Below are 18,578 nucleotides of genomic sequence, written 5' to 3' on the forward strand. Positions count from 1 at the left end.
CATGAGATCTGCTGCCCACTCTCAGCTTGTGCCTTATAATTCAAATGAGTTAATATAAATCTCTGCAGTTAAAGCCTTATCCATACTGTGCCCAATGGCACAGAACTCCCTACTAAATATATGCACAGATAACAACCTTACAGATTTTACAAGAGCTGTTAAGGCTAACTCTGATAAGACTGCAATGTGCTACTGCTTCGGGTCTATATCAGTTCTTTGCAATGCAATTGCAGTGAATACTGGATTATTGACACTCATTCAGCGAAAATCATTTCAGCGGTTCACTGAATTTACCGAGGACAAGTAAATACTTGCCCTACAGCACAACCTTGCCCTTTTCTCTATTATAGTGTGATCTTGGAGTTGGTATATATGGTTGGGGGAATGTGGATGGCACAGTCCCCCACATCAGGAGGGTGTAGGGGTGAAGTCCCCCGCTTGGGTGCGTTTGATTTGCATAGCTGTTGGTCCGTTGTGCTGTAGAGCAAGTATTTACTTACAATGAATCACTGAAATGATTTTTACTCAATGAGTGTCAACAATCCAGTGTTCGCTGCAATTGCATTGTGATGAACTGATATAGACCCACTGCTTCAATACTTGACTTTCAAACACAAGGTATGAATTCCTGAGATAAACATGACATAAACTTGGTCCTTTATGTAAATGAGTCTAAACTTCAGCTGTTGCTTAATAGCAAATTAAGATGATATAATGCTTTCATAGGTCTAAAGTTTCACAGATAAGTACTAGGCTAGCAGCCCTTGCAGGCCATTTTCAGCCTAGTCAATTTCTCATTTTGTGCTTAAACTAACCTATCCCATTTTGTTCAAGAGTGGTCTTACCCCTCCTAAGGTCATTAACTGTATATTATGCCTAATGAGAATAACTGTCATTATACCATAATTAATTTGAGGGTAAATGCATAAGATAAAGCATTTATGAGATGTTTGTGTCCATTAGTAGTACAAGGGGTAGTCCTGGGGCAAATTTTGTTTCCCATCCATAGATCCAGGTTCTGCTTGAATATGGATGGTGATGAACTTTGTTTTATGTGAATTTGAAGTCTGTAATAGAGCAGTAGTATCCTCTGTAAAATATACCTGGCCATCCAAACCATTTGTTGATGTTGCAGAAGAGGGTTAGATCCCTAGACCAAGTATTTATGATGCCATTTGACTTGCTGATGTGTAGTAAATCCATCAGTATTGGGTTGGACGGTGCCTTGTACACAGGATATGGGTCATCTATAAATTGTTTTATGATTACTTGAATAATACAATAATTTGACTTGTATACAGACCATAGTTAAGTATATCAAAATGGCCATACTGAACATCAACTCACAAATCCCATACTATCAAAACTAAACTACATTGCCTGCTCCAATGGCATACAGGGATATCCACCTATGATCTAGGCAACCTGAGTTAAAATAAACATGAGTTAAAATAACAGCTTTGGCACTGAATTTAAGGGCAGGTCAGGGTATGGGAGGAGTGATGTGGCTTTTCTAACTCACTTCTTTACAGGGAGAAGTGGGAAGGTGCATATCTGGAGCTTGTTCCATCTACAGAATCCCCTATGGATGCAAAAATCTGGTGGGAATGCTAGCTTCAATGAGGGCAGGGCAGTCATGAGGTGTTACATCATTCAGCAAAATAAGTGGCACAGCCTTGTTGACACTTGTCTCATGCTAAACCCTGAGGTAGTTACATGCATGTGCACAAGGCTTAGCAACTTAAAGCCACAAAAAAATCCATGTCCTTAGATGACTAATTGTCACAGGCAATCCTCCAGCCAGCACCATCCTCAGTGCTGGCACATCTACAAGGTAAGTCACTCTTCTTACCAATTGCCGAGTGGAGTAGTATGTGTTGTTACTTGTATCTATAGTATGGATGTGAGCATGCAAGGGAATCGGGTAGCTGAATGGGATGCCAGCAGATGGTAGAAACCTACTAACAAATACTGGTGTCACCATAGTAGCCAGTACTACACATGGTGACAAAACCCATTGTAAAAAATGTGCTGGACCACATGTGTCCATATGACACACACATGCCAGTCAGGGAGGTTCACATACCCAACAGTCTCAGCCAGTGGGACAGGTGTAGACAAACACAAAGGTTGTGCTAAAGCCTCTGAATGATGGCTATGGGTAACCTCCCCAGGCCTACACAGACAGACTACATAAGGTCAGGCAGTGGGATGTTAGTTCTGAAAGGTAAGAAGTCAGAAACTGATATGTAGGTCAATCAGACCTAAAACCTGTAGTACACTGTTATGCCTCTAGTCAGCATGATAGGTTAGAATACAGAATGAAATGGAGTACCTGACATGCCAGTACAGTCATAGCAAATGTGTATGTGTCAGGTGTGCCCCCCCACTCCTATGCAGAAATGTAGTAACAGTCAGGTGTGCTCCACTAATCCTTTGTAGAAATGTAGTAACAGTCAGGTGTGCCCCCCCAATCTGATGTAGAAATGTAGTAACATGTATATGTAGGTATAATACCAGTGGACCGCAGATTACCTGAGGTGGCCATGGTAGCAGGATAGATTGTAGCATTTGTACAATATGCAGGTATGCATGTGTTAGGTTGATATGTGCTTCATATTGTGTGAGAGTGGTCAGTATGTATGCATGGTGAGGTGTGACCTGGTGGCCATTCCCCAGTACTGCCAAAGACAGGGCCAAGTCCTCACAACTGCAGTGCCAAACACAATGCTCCCCAGTATAACACATTCTAGCAGTAAGCCATTGTAAGTGTACGGAGGTAATATGTGTCACATTCTGAAAAATGGACATGGCATGACTGTCGGGCCAGACATACAAGCAGTACACAGGGGAAAGTACCCCAGACAGGTAGTGTATAATGTGTAACCATGAAATGGACACAGCCTTGGAATTGTACATACAGGTTTACATCACATTATCTGTGCTTGTAGTAGGGAATACCAATGTCGTCTGGCCAAACACTCGCAAATCACAAAGGTCATAGAAATGATGTATTGAGAAACAGCTGATGTCCCTGCACAAGCCAGCATAAGTGAAATGCCCCATGCATATCTATGAGTCAGATGCAAGTAGTGTCCATAGCACACATGCCCCCAGCTCACCCAACCATCACCCACAGGTTCTTCTCTGGTCTTATTCCTGCTGTTGGGAATGGATACAATATGACCCCCACCTATGTATGGCAATAGCAAAATAATGCAGCATGCAGTGCAGGTGCCCTGTGCAGGTGTGTCCCTAGCTTTAAGCAGCACCCTGCCAGCATTTTCACCACCTAATCAATACTGACAGAAAATATAGGCATGAGCACCTAGCACACCTACCCTGTCACCCCGGGGGAATATATTGTATGGCAGTCTGGTACTATATGACTTGACAGAATGCAACGGCCTGTTACAGCTGGCCTGTATCACTACCAAATGGCCTACAGTCCTCTGCCAGAGGCCTGCGTCTTACCCGTACTGCCAATGTATGTTATGTCATGGACTCCCAAATAACAACATAACACAGTCCACAGAACCCATATGCAAGGTCATGTGGACAAACCACAGTAACAAGTCCACCATGTCCCACTGCATAAACTGTGGACCAACACCAATTCACTGCTGTGATGAGGTGATAACTGTTGGGAAAGTATCAGAGAATGTTTGCATAATGTATGCAAGAGGATAGAATAATAGGGGGGGTGGGAGCATGGGCAGCATGAAATGTATGAAGTCCAAAACACAGCAGTGTGCATATACTATCACTGGCTGCAAACACAAAAATGGGTGGCTACTAACCTGCCCATACACCACAATAGGGCTAATGTCCTGATTTATGACCCCTGCCTCTGGGTAACCTGTGTGAATCTGTACAGCTGTGAGGTATTGTCACATCAAGATAAGGCCAAACTGCCATGTCGATGGATGTACAAGTATGGGATCCTCTGCCACCACTGTACCAAGGTGCTGAACTGGTTACACAGACCCAGCAGCAAGTGGCTCCCTCTCCAGAATGACATTAGTTTACAGGAATATGTAGGCATTGGACCACAATACTGGACACAGCTGCATTCACCCTGTGTTTTCCAGGACATCACTGCAAGCAAAAATGTCTACCTGACAGTACTTGAGGACATAAAACATCACAATGTATAACACTACACAAGTCTGAATATCTCTGCTACCAGCAGGACCATGTAGCAGAAGCAGAACAGACACAAGTACCTACAACACCCACTATCCCTTGTCCAGTTTGACCCCATATTGCCAACTGATCTACAGATATCCTACAGAAACAGTTTGCTAGCCATTGGTGTAGAACACAAAAGTCTGCACTGGAGTACAATCTACCTGGAATGGATTCACACATTCAATAAAGAAGGGCATACTGGGCATGCTCCCACACTTAAAGAAATGAAGCCCATGTCTGGCAACAACAGTGTATCATACATGTCTGACAGTTGCAGATGTTAGTGCATACACTCCTCGGTATACACCAGTCATGTTTTGCACACACATTGGATAGGAATACACACATATACCCAAGGACAACACACTATAATATGCCAAAAGTACACATACATAGATGTGTGGAATAGAGTGACAAAGAGCCTTTCATCATGAGGTCTGCCCCACCCAGCACACAGCCAAATGCCTATAACTACATGATGTGTAAATGTCACTCACCATAGAAATTAACCTCTGGTATCCCTCAGCATTATAGACTCTGTGGTGCTAGTGCTAACTTTGCAACATGACTGTACAAGTCAGTAGTCATCTAGCAGCTGTATACACATACCTGTGGAATATAAACCTGTGTGTGCCTGAGTGTGGTGTGTCTACCTCAGGATGAATGGGTTATGGCCCAGGCACACACACTGCCCACCCCATAGCCCTACTATGGCAAGCTGCTGATGTCATTCATTTTGAAATAAACCTTTGGGGAAGAAATACCCAGTAACCTTTGCGACATGTCCAATAACTGTGTAATGCTGTAATGTGATAAACTAGTTAAGTGGGAGTTCTAATCCCAGACATGGCAACTGTGTGTGTGTTTTGTATGTGTGTGTGTGTGTGTGTGTGTGTGTGTGTGTGTGTGTGTGTGTGTGTGTGTGTCTGTGTAGTGAACAATGCTTTTTAGGCTAGTCATACCAACTACAATTCAAATGCCCTACTTTGGCAAGCCTGCTGATGTCATTCACTTTGAAATACACCTTTGGGGAAGGTGTAGCCCAGTAATTTTTGTGGCGCATCCTATAACTGCGTGATGCTGTAGTGTGTTAAACTAGTTAGGTAGAAGTTCTAATCCCAGACATGGCAACTGTGTGTGTGTGTTTGCCTGTGTAGAGAGCAATGTGTTCTGGGCTAGTCACACCCACTACAATTCAAATGCCCAAATTTGGCAAGCCTGCTGATGTCATTCACTTTGAAATACACCTCTGGGGAAGAAATATACCAGTAATCTCTGTGGCGTGTCCTTTAACTGCATAATGCAGTAGTGTGATAAACTAGCTAGGTAGGAGTTCTAATCCCAGACATGGCAATTGTGTGTGTATGTGTGTTTGTCTGTGTAGGGAGCAAAGCTTTTTAGGCTAGTCACACCAACTACAATTCAAATGCCCTACTTTGGCAAGCCTGCTGATGTCATTCACTTTGAAATACACCTTTGGGGAATGAGTAGCCCAGTAATCTCTGTGGCACATCCTATAACTGCATAATGCTGTAGTGTGATAAACTAGTTAGGTAGGTGTTCTAATCCCAGACATAGCAACTGTGTGTGTGTGTGTGTGTGTGTGTGTGTGTGTGTGTGTGTGTGTGTGTGTGTGTGTTTGTGTAGTGAGCAATGCTTTTTAGGCTAGTTACACTCATTACAATTCAAATGCCCTACTTTGGCAAGCCTGCTGGTATAATTCACTTTGAAATACACATTTGGGAAGGAGTAATCCAGTAATGGCTGTGATGTGTCCTATAACAGCATAATGCTGTAGTGTGATATAGTAGGTCAGTAGGGGTTCTATTCCCAGACATAGAAAGTGTGGATGTTTGTGTGTTTTTGTCTGTGTAGGGAGCAATACTTTTGAGGCCATTCACAGTCAATGCAACCTCCATTGGCCTTCTTTGGCAAGCCTGCTGATGTCATTCTCAGTGAAATACATCTTTGAGGTAGGAGTAATCCAGTAATCTCAGTGGTGCATTCTATAACAGCGTAATGCTGTAGTGTGATATAGTAGTTCAGTAGAAGTTTCATTCCCAGACATGGCAGGTTTGCATGTGTGTTTGTTTGTCTGTGTAGAGAGCAATGCTTTTGAGGCCATTCAGTCACTACAACCTCCACTAGCCTTCTTTGGCAGTGAAATACACCTTTGGGGAAGGAGTAGTCCAGTAATCTCTGTGGTGCGTCCTATAACAGCATAATGCTGTAGTGTGATATAGTAAGTCAGTAGGGGTTCTATTCCCAAACATGGCAAGTGTGTGTCTTTGTCTGTTTAGGGAGCAATGCTTTTGAAGCCATTCTCAGTCACTACAACCGCCATTGCCCTTCTTTGGCAGGCCTGCTGATATCATTCCCAGTGAAATACACCTATGGGGAAGGAGTGGTCCAGTAAACTTTGTCATGTGCCCTATAACAGCGTAATGCTGTATTGTGATATTGTAGGTTGGTAGGGGTTCTATTCCCAAACATGGCAAGTGTGTGTGTTTGTCTGTGTAGGGAGCAATGCTTTTGAGGCCATTCACAGTCACTAAAACCTCCATTGCCCTTCTTTGGCAGGCCTGCTGATGTAATTCCCAGTGAAATACACCTTTGTGTAAGGAGTAGTCCAGTAATCTCTGTGGTGCATCCTATAACAGCATAATGCTGTAGTGTAATATAGTAGGTTGGTAGGGGTTCTATTCCCAGACATAGCAAGTGTGGATGTTTGTGTGTTTGGAGTATGATGCTTTCAACCACATTCCCACTCACTACAACTCCCATTGGCCTACTGAAGCATGCTGTCTGATGTCTGACACCTTCACATACCCTTTGTCCATATAACATCCGGATAACCCCTGTGGTGCATGTGATACCTGTGAATTACTGTACTGTGGCAAACTAGCTAGTTAGGAAGTCTATTCCTGAACCTGCCAAGTGTGTCAATGTGTGTGAGTCCCTGAAAGGGTGTGACTATGTTGACGCTGACATCTGTTCATGTGGACAGGCACGTGTACTACACCTACCTTATCGCTACTATATCACTGTTGCAGATGTCACTCACCATCAGATTTACCTTTGGACAGCTTCCCAACATGTAAGCTATGTGGTGCATGCAATAAATGCATAGACATGTGACACTGTGACATAGTCAGTCAGTGGTTTGAATCCCGTACTGGTAGGTATGTGACACAAACATGCTTATGTTTTACTCTCCCACCCCGTCCCTGACTTACTTTGTCTCTGACTGTCTCACTCATTCCCTCTCTGGTGGATCTGGAGAAGTACACTTGGTTTGCTTAGGCAGCAGCCTGTGTTTTGTAAGTGATGCTCATGCACAGCTGATGACCTCTGCACTAATTGCAGTCCCCCTCTGATTGCATGTGAAACAGCTGGGGTATCATTTCCATAGCCAATTGCATGGAAACACACTCCGATATCTAGGAACATCATGTTGGTGTTGGGTCTTTTCATTCACTGTGAGCAGGACCTAAATTTGGTGTTTGGCAAACAGCATCACAGATGATATTGGGATTTAACTCTAACAATAGACAGGAGGGGGATGTGCCAGCCATGACTACAGAATGTAAGTGTTGCTCTTCTGCATTTGGAGTAATATCAGTTTAACAGGGTGTGTGTAGATATGGCTGATCTACATGATTTAATATGTGTCATGACAGTGTTATGTGTTTGAGGAATCTCCCATCTGTAGGGTTATCTGCTGACTGGGCAGTGTGTGGAGCCTTTTGTTTCTTGTGTTACTCACAGAACACCTAAATGAGAACTGCAGAAGCATAGTGTGAAGACTGCAGTCAGTACATGGTGACAGCCAGGAGAGTTACTGACTTCATATCCCTCATAGGACATATGTCACAACAAACCCTGGTATGACAGTAAATGTATGAGGTTATCACAGCAACATGCCAATATTGGGCCAGTGTTTGTAGCTCCAGCCACAAGTCTGTCAACCTTTGTACATATGTCATGCAGTAAGAGGTGCATATGTTCTGTACAGCATTATTTATTGACATCATACATGATAACAATCCAGTCAGATATTAGACTGTTAGACATGTTATGTATAGTAGGGATTGTTTCTGAGGACATAACTTGGGCATTCTGTGGTTGTGTGTATAGTACTGGGGTCTGTGTACTTATGGTGACTGTTGACAGTATGTATTTTGCGTATGCATACCTTGGGCTGTGCACAGACTGTGGTAGATGCCATTGTTCTTGGTCCTGTTCTATCGAATGTTACATGCTACTCCAGTGTATGGTACCCTATTGGCTTACATGTCTGTAGGGCCAGGCACAAATGTGTCCCATGCCACAGGCAGGCATCGGACCACACTGTGTCATGACCCAGTGTATGTAGGGTTAGTGTGTGAGTGGCACATATGAGGATGGTGCTTATCAGACAGTCCATATAGTGTCATATTAAGCTTGCGTACCATATATGGCTGTGGCTGTGTTCACATTGGTTGTAGGTATGCACTTTCTCACAGGTGTCTCTTACTCTGTGCTGTGACATGCGTGTAAAGCCTGCTATAATTGCAGGTACATACAAAATGTAGTCCAATGTTGTGGCAGTCTGCCTGTAGTTTGCACAGTGCTTTGTGACATGCCTAGCAGCCTAGTGTAATTATCCAATGTGCTGTTATGTCATGTTATTTGCAAGACATACTGCTGCCAAGCCACTATAACTGTTGTGTATTTCTGACAAAGCAGTGGGATTCTGTACAGCTGTATGTCACTAACTACTGGGCAGTATGTGGCCATGTGACCTCTGCACCACCAGGTATTATGTGTCAGGACAGACTGTCATGTGTGAATGTATAAACTATGTGGGCATATGTAGGCCAGTATTTACATGATATACCCATGTACATGGCTATAAACATCCACATTGTGAGGTGTGGTCCACATGTCTTGCATGAAGGGGATTTGTGACAACCCCTGTTACAGTAGCAACAGTCTACATATATGCCTGCAATACATACATGACGTCCCCTTGCACTAAGAGATTGGAACTATTGGTGCTGAGGTAAGACTCCACTCCATGTTCTGTACATGTGGTAAACATATATGTATGTATATATATATATATATATATATATATATATATATATATATATATGTATATATATATATATATATATATATATATATATATATGTATATATATATATATATATATATATATATATATATATATATATATATATATATATATATATATATATATATATATATATATATATATATATATATATATATATATATATATATATATATATATATATATATATATATATATATATATATATATATATATATATATATATATATATATATATATATATATATATATATATACATATATATATATATATATATATATATATATATATATATATATATACACACACACATATAAACACTCAAATATATACATATACACAGCAATATATGTCTACACATATACAGATATATAGATACCTATGCACATATAGTTATGGATATCTACATATATATCAACATAAATAGGTATATCTGATTAGATATGTATGCAAATATAGTTATAGATATCTACATATATATCAACATAAATAAGTATATATGTGCACATAGGATGTGCATACATATATAGCTATATATATATATATATATATATATATATATATATATATATATATATACATATATATGTATATGCAAGGAGATCTACAAATGGTCATATATATGATGCACTATACAGATGTGTAGACATACATATGTATGAATATTCATATGTATGTACATGTAGACATATATCAACATATGTATATGTGTATATCCATATTCCTGTCATGTGTAAACATCACGGTTGTGTATACCTTCCCAGATGTATCTGATATGTGTATATTTAGATATAACAACATATGTGATGCAACAGTAACATCAATAACAAGTACTACACAATTTTGGAAGTCAAAGCAATTGTTCAGTACTATTCAATATGTATAGTGACAGATATAGTGGAAAAACAACAGCTGTCTTGACAGCTGCCATGGCATAGTGGTTAGCTGTTGTGACTATAGTGTACAAGGTCTGAGATTCAATACCTACAAGGGCTGTTTATTTTGTTGCTGGGTAGAACAAGGGCTGCTGGATACCGAGTGGATAAGGCAGTTTTGAGCAGCTTTAAGGGCATTTGTGCGCGTTTGCTTGAAGCTAAGTAGTGCTAAGCTACAGTTAAACATAGGACACTTACACAATGTAGGCTTCGTTTATCAGTGTGTAATCTGCTTAGCTGTTAAATTGAATAAATGCTGACACCTGCTAAGCATGGTACTGCCCTGGTAACCAGTGCTCACATCCCACTCTGATAACATAGCAGGGTAATGACATCTGTAATAATTGTATGTAATGCCATGTACAATACATGCATCTATGTGCTGTCATTACAGTAGGAAGAGGTGTGAATGTCATGTCGGGGACACGCAAGTATATAAGACCTGTACAGCACTATTATCTGTGTGAATGTGTTACATACAAGGGTAGTAACCCTGGTTACATGCTGTCACACTGGCATGTGGTGTATCATGGCAGTACTACTGTTGACAGTGCTTTCCCAGTCAAGAGTAGAGTGCTAAATGTAGTACTGACAACAAGCAAACCTGCAGGCATAGCTGGACTCTAAGCCTCAATGTCATGTTCCTGGTGTGTGAGCTGTGTCACAGTATATATCCCCTACTGGATAATGATCTGACATGCGGAATGTAATTGTAGACTACTTTCTGTACAGCACATGTCAGTGAGGGCTTCCAACATATAGTAATGGCATACATATTGCTGTCAAACATCTATCTGTCAACACATTCATCCTACTGCAGTGCTACTTGCCAAGCTGATGTCTGTCAATCCCTGTACAGATGTGCAGATGGCAGGTATCCAGCTTGGATACGTACAGGCAACTTATGCTTGACTGACACTGACATGTCTGCCCAGCTGTGTTATAACTGGCACATATAGGAGACAACAGCCTGTATGCACCACATGTCATGGATACCTTCACCACACTACCACAGTCAACAGAACATGCTTGGGTACAGGTCTCCATCACAGACACTAACCATATGTTGTAATACATGTTGCATAAATGTCAACTGGATCACCTCAGTGGCCATTCGCAGGAGGCACCCAGAGGATTGACTGATGCATGTCACTCTCACCCTGAGGGTCACCACAGTGGTATCTGTTGATAGATGGCATGATACCACTGTACACACATCCCCTACACTACACATCTCTCCATGGACAATAGCTAGGTAAACACCTATGACCACCTGCAGTGATACACCCCAGTACTGACACATGTGTATGTGTGCATTACTGAGGATAGCAGTGTCTGTGTGTTAGAACACCTGTAGTTGGGAATACCATTAGGGCCTTCACAACCACCGCAACACCCATTGCCATAGTAAGATGTGGCTGCTGCTCTATTTGACATTACACATACCCTGTTATGCTCCTCTCCCTAATGGCTACATGTGCCTTGCAGTACCAGCACAACAGTGTTGTACAAATGGGTTGATAGGCATAGGATACCCATTGAGTTCTGGCAAGTGTGTGTATGTGTGCATGTCTCTATATCGGTAGGGTACAGCATTCCGAGGCTGCATACTCCTATTACAATATGCATTGCCACACAGCAGTATTGATAGTGTTGCTGCTGCCCATAGGTGAGGCATGATAATGCAACACCCTACTAAGCCTATGGCATGTGCATTATATGCATATCCCTGTAGTACCACTGTTGGGATATACAATGGGTTGTATAGCAATCGTGGGTAATGTGTGATAGTGGGTATGTCAGAGTGTCATCATGGGTTCCGTTGAGTACAATATCGACTGTGGGATGTGGGTGCTGTGTGCACTGCCATTACACCATGGTACACCCGGTATATTTCCCATGTACCACTGTATGGTGACCACTGCCACCCTCAACCATACAAGTAACTGATACCACAATCCAGCCCAGTTATGCATGTGCTGTGCGCAGCCTACCTGTAACACATTGGACACACTGACAAGTTAGTTAGCACCGATAGGCCCAGGTCTCTCTGATGTGTGTCTGCCTGTTATGTGTCTGTTAATGTGTATATGATGGTATGTCACACTATGCATTGTCCATATACAACCATTACATCCCCCATTACCATACTGTACATGTCCGGGTATGTTCTGCATGTAACATGTAACCTGGAACACACGTCACCCTAAACGCTATGTGGTGTGTGTAATACCATACCTAGGTAGGGGTCTAGTCTCAGTGTTGCTATGTAAGAGTGTGTGTGTATGTGGATGGGTCTACATCAGGTTGCTGATTATACATGTCCCAGCGGGTCAGCTGCCATGTGGCACAGGCAATAACTGTTATACAAAACTGAGACATGTGTTCAACTGTACCCCGGATATGTCACAGCCATGGTGTCACCACAGTGCCATACCCCTTGTGGAATATGACTGCAGACCATCCTCCTGCTGACACATTTACACCTATGACACAAATGTATAGCATCATGGAGACCACAATCACCCAGTGTTACTAACAGCTATAATGTATCATTGCTGGACAGCTACACTATCTGACATGTATGCATAAAACGTTACACTGCAGTACATTGGTACACTGTAGTACAGTCACCGTGTGCATCAGAACCATATTAGTCTGTCCTTGCATCAATGATATGGATGACAGGGATGTGGCAAAGGTATCATATGCACAGGGTGTGTTCTTGGTTTGCCAGAGACCAAGGGTGGGCCATACGTTTGACACCATGTGTGTGGTAATTAGTTGAAATGGGTGTGATGATGTGGTGTGTGTGGGTATGGGGTTGCCCTAGGTGTGTTCATATAGTGTGTGGGTATGCATGCACAAAGTTCTGCCATGTGACTTCCCTGTACAGGTGTTTTTTGGACAGCTGCAGACCATACCTGGCAGGGTGTGCAGTTCACCGCCTCCAGCCACGGACATGCAGACTGTGCCTGCCAGGGGTTCTGTGGGCATGTCCAGGTACAGGCCTCAATGTGCTACACTCCACTGATGATGACAGATGCCCTCTGGAACCAGGTCCCTCCTGGGACTGGCCAGGGCCATGAGCACGTGACCTGCTGTAGTGTGGTGTGGACAGCAACTACCCTGCAGTGCTGGGGCTGGTACTGCCACTATGGGACCACCTTGGTGTCCTAGCATGTCCACGTTGACTGCCAGCTGTTGGTGTTGCTGGCCTACATCCACGCAGCTGTCACCACACTCCCACCACATGTTCAAGCACGGGCAGTCAAACCATGGTCGATGAGGTCCACCAGCTCATATATATCCATGACCTTGCTATAATGACGAAGGGCACCAGACAGTTCATGGAAGTTGTTACATGCAGATGTGAGAGCAGCCCTCTGCAGCCTCAGGCCCTGTCGGGTGTACAGTTCCATTCATGCCTGCACCCCCATGACAGTCTGAAACATGCACCTGGTGGTACCAGTTGTGGCACTTCTGCCAGGGGCATGATGACCAGTGGCCCTACCACAAGCACCCCGCTACATCTGTCTATGTGGTGCCCTACAGGACATCCTGTTATGCCTGCTGTAACCATACACAATATGCATAGATACCACACTCTCCTGTGCACTCCCACCAACCGCCAACTGTCCCCATGCTATGGCTGCTGGTGAAGGGGTATATATAGGCACTGTAACTGTGTGCAGGGTTGGGGTGGCTAAGAGGGGGATGGCAAATGATGGTGCAGTTTCTGCCTCTGACAACAACATCTGTGCTTCAACAGTACCATCATCATCTTCGGTGTCTGTATGGACACCAACATCAGATTGCATGCAAGAGGGACCATGACCCACCTCGTCACCTGTGGGGAAAAACAAGAAACACACTTTAAGACCTGTACAGCATTGCATAACAGTGCACACACACACACACACACACACACACACACACACACACACACACACACACACACACACACACACACACACACCACCTTAATACTTACCTGCCCCTGATTTTACAGACAGTCCCACATGTATTCACATAAGTTCCCTGTTCTGCATCACACTTGTGAACACATACACTGATTAATACCACTCATTAACGTATCATTCCTCTAAATGCCTAGAGGAGTGATCACAACACAAGACCTGTTACTCCATTACCTCCTTGACCTGAGTGGAGTAGGTTTTACATGGCCTCACTGCTGTCATCCAGCATTCACCCTGTGTATGTCTGGACATCATGAGCATGGACCCTATATGTTAGGGGCTATTATGTTCACTCCATAATGTCACACACTGGAGTGTCATGTGTTAGTATTGCTCAGTACCTGCCAGATCTGCTGCTCAATCAACCTATCATGTGACAACTGTAATATATGGATACATTCCCTGGTGTTGTCTAGTAATTCCCCAATGTATCTGTAGTGCTGCATACATGGGTTGTCATTCACCTCTCTGCTGATTGCAATATTAAGGGTATGCCTGGTGTCTACTTTCACTCCCAATGTATGTTCCATGCTGCAGACCTTATTATACTATCAGCTGTCCTGTGATTTCATATCAGACAGGTATTCCTGGTGTCTCATGTGTCAGTCCATGTCCATGTTCTGCATGATCCCAAAGGGAAGTACTGCCGTATGAACAACCCCACAATCACACGTGCATAGATGGGCACCCACACAAACCCACACACATGCAGACACACATCCTACATGCATCAACCCCTCTCCACTCCACCAGATTGCACTTACGGACAAAATAAACACACACACACACACACACACACGCACACACACGCACACACACGCACACACACACACACACACACACACACACACACACACACACACACACACACACACACACACACACACACACACACACACACACACACACACAGACAGACACACACACACGGTGTGTGTGTGTGTGTGTGTGTGTGTGTGTGTGTGTATATATATATATATATATATATATATATATATATATATATATATATATATACAGGTGAGGTTTCACAAAAATAGTACACACAGTCTTCCCATTACCCATCTGTCAACATGCATAACATATGGTACTCAACAGCAGCTATAGTCAATCCATTCTAGTAACAGTATACATGTGTGTGATATGGGCTGTGTTAGTAGGTGATGCCCCTTTCCCTGGAAAATACTGCACCCATGTACACAGTATTGCTGTGCATGTGTTCTGCATCCTGCCATGTACTGTGCACAAAACCTCACAGGTGTACAAACCATTGCTGAATATGCATTACTGTGTCAGTTATGTCTGCTCTAATGCTCACAGCCCCTATGTTTTTTCAGCCACACATTACTGGGATGATATTTCGACAGATGTCATTTGTGAATGCCTGATGTCTGGTTTACAGATGTCAACTTCAGCGGTGCACGTATGACCAATCCAATACTATTACACTGACAACCGTCAGACCGTACTTTGGATATGGGGAGTGTACACACCTTTATTGATATGACGCACTCTTCCTTGATCTGCCATGGGACCACATCACCACATATATTAACAGTACATGAGCCTGATATGTGACATATGTCCTGTGCATTCACATGCAGTATCTAAGAAATGTGTTAGGTGTGCAGATGCTGACTGTGATGCATACACTCCATGGGTGCATATGTGTACATGCCCTGATGGTTTGTTGCACCTATTGTTATGTGTACTACAGCAGTCACTATTCCTGGCAGGGGTATACTAGCATTGGCCATCTATATTTGCCAGTGTATGGTAAGTCTGCCCTACACATGTCCCCCAACTCTGCATAATTGCAAGGTCTACTCATGCACATCCCTTGGTGTTCACACACTGCTGTCTCTATTGCTGTGGGGTAGGGTTATGTCTGCCACAGTTCCTGAACCTGACTGGGTGTAGATACAATCATTCTTAGCATCCTTAGGATCCTTGCTGCAGTGCACTGGTGTGTCATACTGACACGCCCTCCCCACCTTCAGCCTTTTTGCAGATGCTTGACAAGTATGGCCCACACATGTGTCAGTGTGCAGTGTCCCATACACTGAACACCACATGTTACAGCCTAGTCCCAGCTAATAATGTGGACCACAGTATTATGTTATGCCATAGTGTAGATCTGTAACCGTTGCCATTGTAATACAAGTATATACACTGTTGTTGCACTGTATAAGGGTGATGTTTCACACATGTCCCTACTGTAGGACATGTGCCCCACTATTATGTTCATCGCTATAGACACATTTTGCAATGACAGGATGTTAGTTAATTTGCAGGTGTCTGACATACCCTTCAGATACCCCATCATGGTCACCACTGTGATGCAGTGCATTTAACAGCAACAATACGTGAGCATGTATGGCATGCATTATGGGTAGGTGTGTTAGATGTTTTCATGGAATATAGCCTAGCCATTACATGGCTAGAGTATTGGCAAGCATCAACATAAACCATACTCACCAGCTACAAGCTGCTGCCTTGTTGGTATACCAGAGGGACCTACATAAGAGTGTGAGAGATGCGATGTCAGTGGTCACAGCTGTGGCATTGCTACAGTGTGGGTGCAGCATTACAGTACATCAACAGTACAAGTCCACAATACTACCGCTTATGCACATCTGTTTATTACTACTATGCAGCAGCAAACTATATATATATATATATATATATATATATATATATATATATATATATATATTTATATGAAATCTCACATTTGCATGATCTACCTGTACAGATGCAGATACAACAGTGGTATACTGATGTGCCCTGTGGCCTTACCTGCACGCTCCTCAGCCAGTGTGTGGGTAGCACTCACCTCCACAATGGTCTCTGCCAGTTGGGTGTGCAGGAGGCAGGTGCCACAAGGCTGCCGAGGAGCTTCTCAACACGTGTCATGGGGGATGGATGGCATGACCCCCCCCCTGTTGTGAGGTGAACCCCCGGACTGCAGCACACACCGATGGGCATTGCGAAGCAGGTCAGAACAATGATGTCAGACCTGCTCATAACTGCCATTATGTAGGCCGACATCATTGACCCAGAGGACTAGATCGTTCAACAGGGCAGTCCGCTCCTGCTGCTCATGGGCAGCCCTGCTGAGCAAAACCAGATAGTTCTGTATTAGGTGGTTCAAAACAACCTCATTTTCCACCTCTGAATACGTGGGTAGATGGCTGTAGGACATCTTGCCTGAAAGACATGAAGATGGAAACAGGTCTGAGCAACTCATACAGCAATGTTACCATAGTTCTTAATCCACATCTTTGTCACCCCCCCCCCACCATATCAGCAACAACAAACTGTTCACACAACTCAGTAGGTATGGCTACATCTTACCTACCATTGGGACATATATTGTATTGTACCACACTTTGTGCTATGTGTTTATAGCCATGTTCCCTGTGTGAACACTATCATTGCTGGCCTGTTACGGACTATTTCACCTGCATGCCATTGTCAGGCCACTATGGTTCTATATATGGATGTGGTATGCTTGCTATGTGATTGTTGCACATCTGTCATTCTGTGTTTTAGGGGATATCTATACATGCTGTTGGACATGTTCTGGGATTTTAGTGGATATCTATACATGCTGTTAGACATGTTCTGGGATTGTGTGGACTATTACTACTCACATATGTTCTATAATAGTGACACAATAGCATGTTTAGGGAATAGTTGCCTGCAGAACCACCTCTCCCACCTCATCTGGCCATGTTACCAGGCCACATCACATGTGGGACCCACCCTGTGGCCTCCTCATCTACTGGTCCACCACTATCTTCAGGTGGAACCACCTCAGGGGATGTTGTCCCCCCCGGGGCACACACAGACATGATCCTATCACCCAAGGTCAGATCCAGGGTCTGTTCCATAGGGGGCTCCACAGACACTTTTGGGATGTGCTGCAGCACCTTAAGGCACCCAGTACACATTCACAGGGTCCACATGCTTCTCCTGATCAGCCTCCAGGCCAGGCACCTACAGGGCCATGGAATGCTGTTGTGAGCAGTAATGGGTGGGGGCCTTGTTCCCATTATTTCCATATGTGGGCTCATGGGGCTTCCACCTCTCAGACCACACACACCATCCAGGGTGTTTACCCACCACATGTGACATATACCAGCCCTGTAGGCTGTCCTTTTATGTCTACCAACCCGAATCACCTCCACAAATATACCGGCTATCCTTTCCCATATTCCCATTCCTGACTTCACAGACAAGGGCAATGTGGTCCCAACAAGGGGTTCACATGTGACATACCCATCCATGTTGCACACACTTACAGCTGTATATATCTGTGTGTATTGCTATGTGTGTTGTTCCCTCAC

The sequence above is a fragment of the Protopterus annectens genome, chromosome 1.part1 (genome assembly GCF_019279795.1).
Source record: "Protopterus annectens isolate FY-2018-M chromosome 1.part1, PAN1.0, whole genome shotgun sequence".
NCBI lineage: Eukaryota > Metazoa > Chordata > Ceratodontiformes > Protopteridae > Protopterus > Protopterus annectens.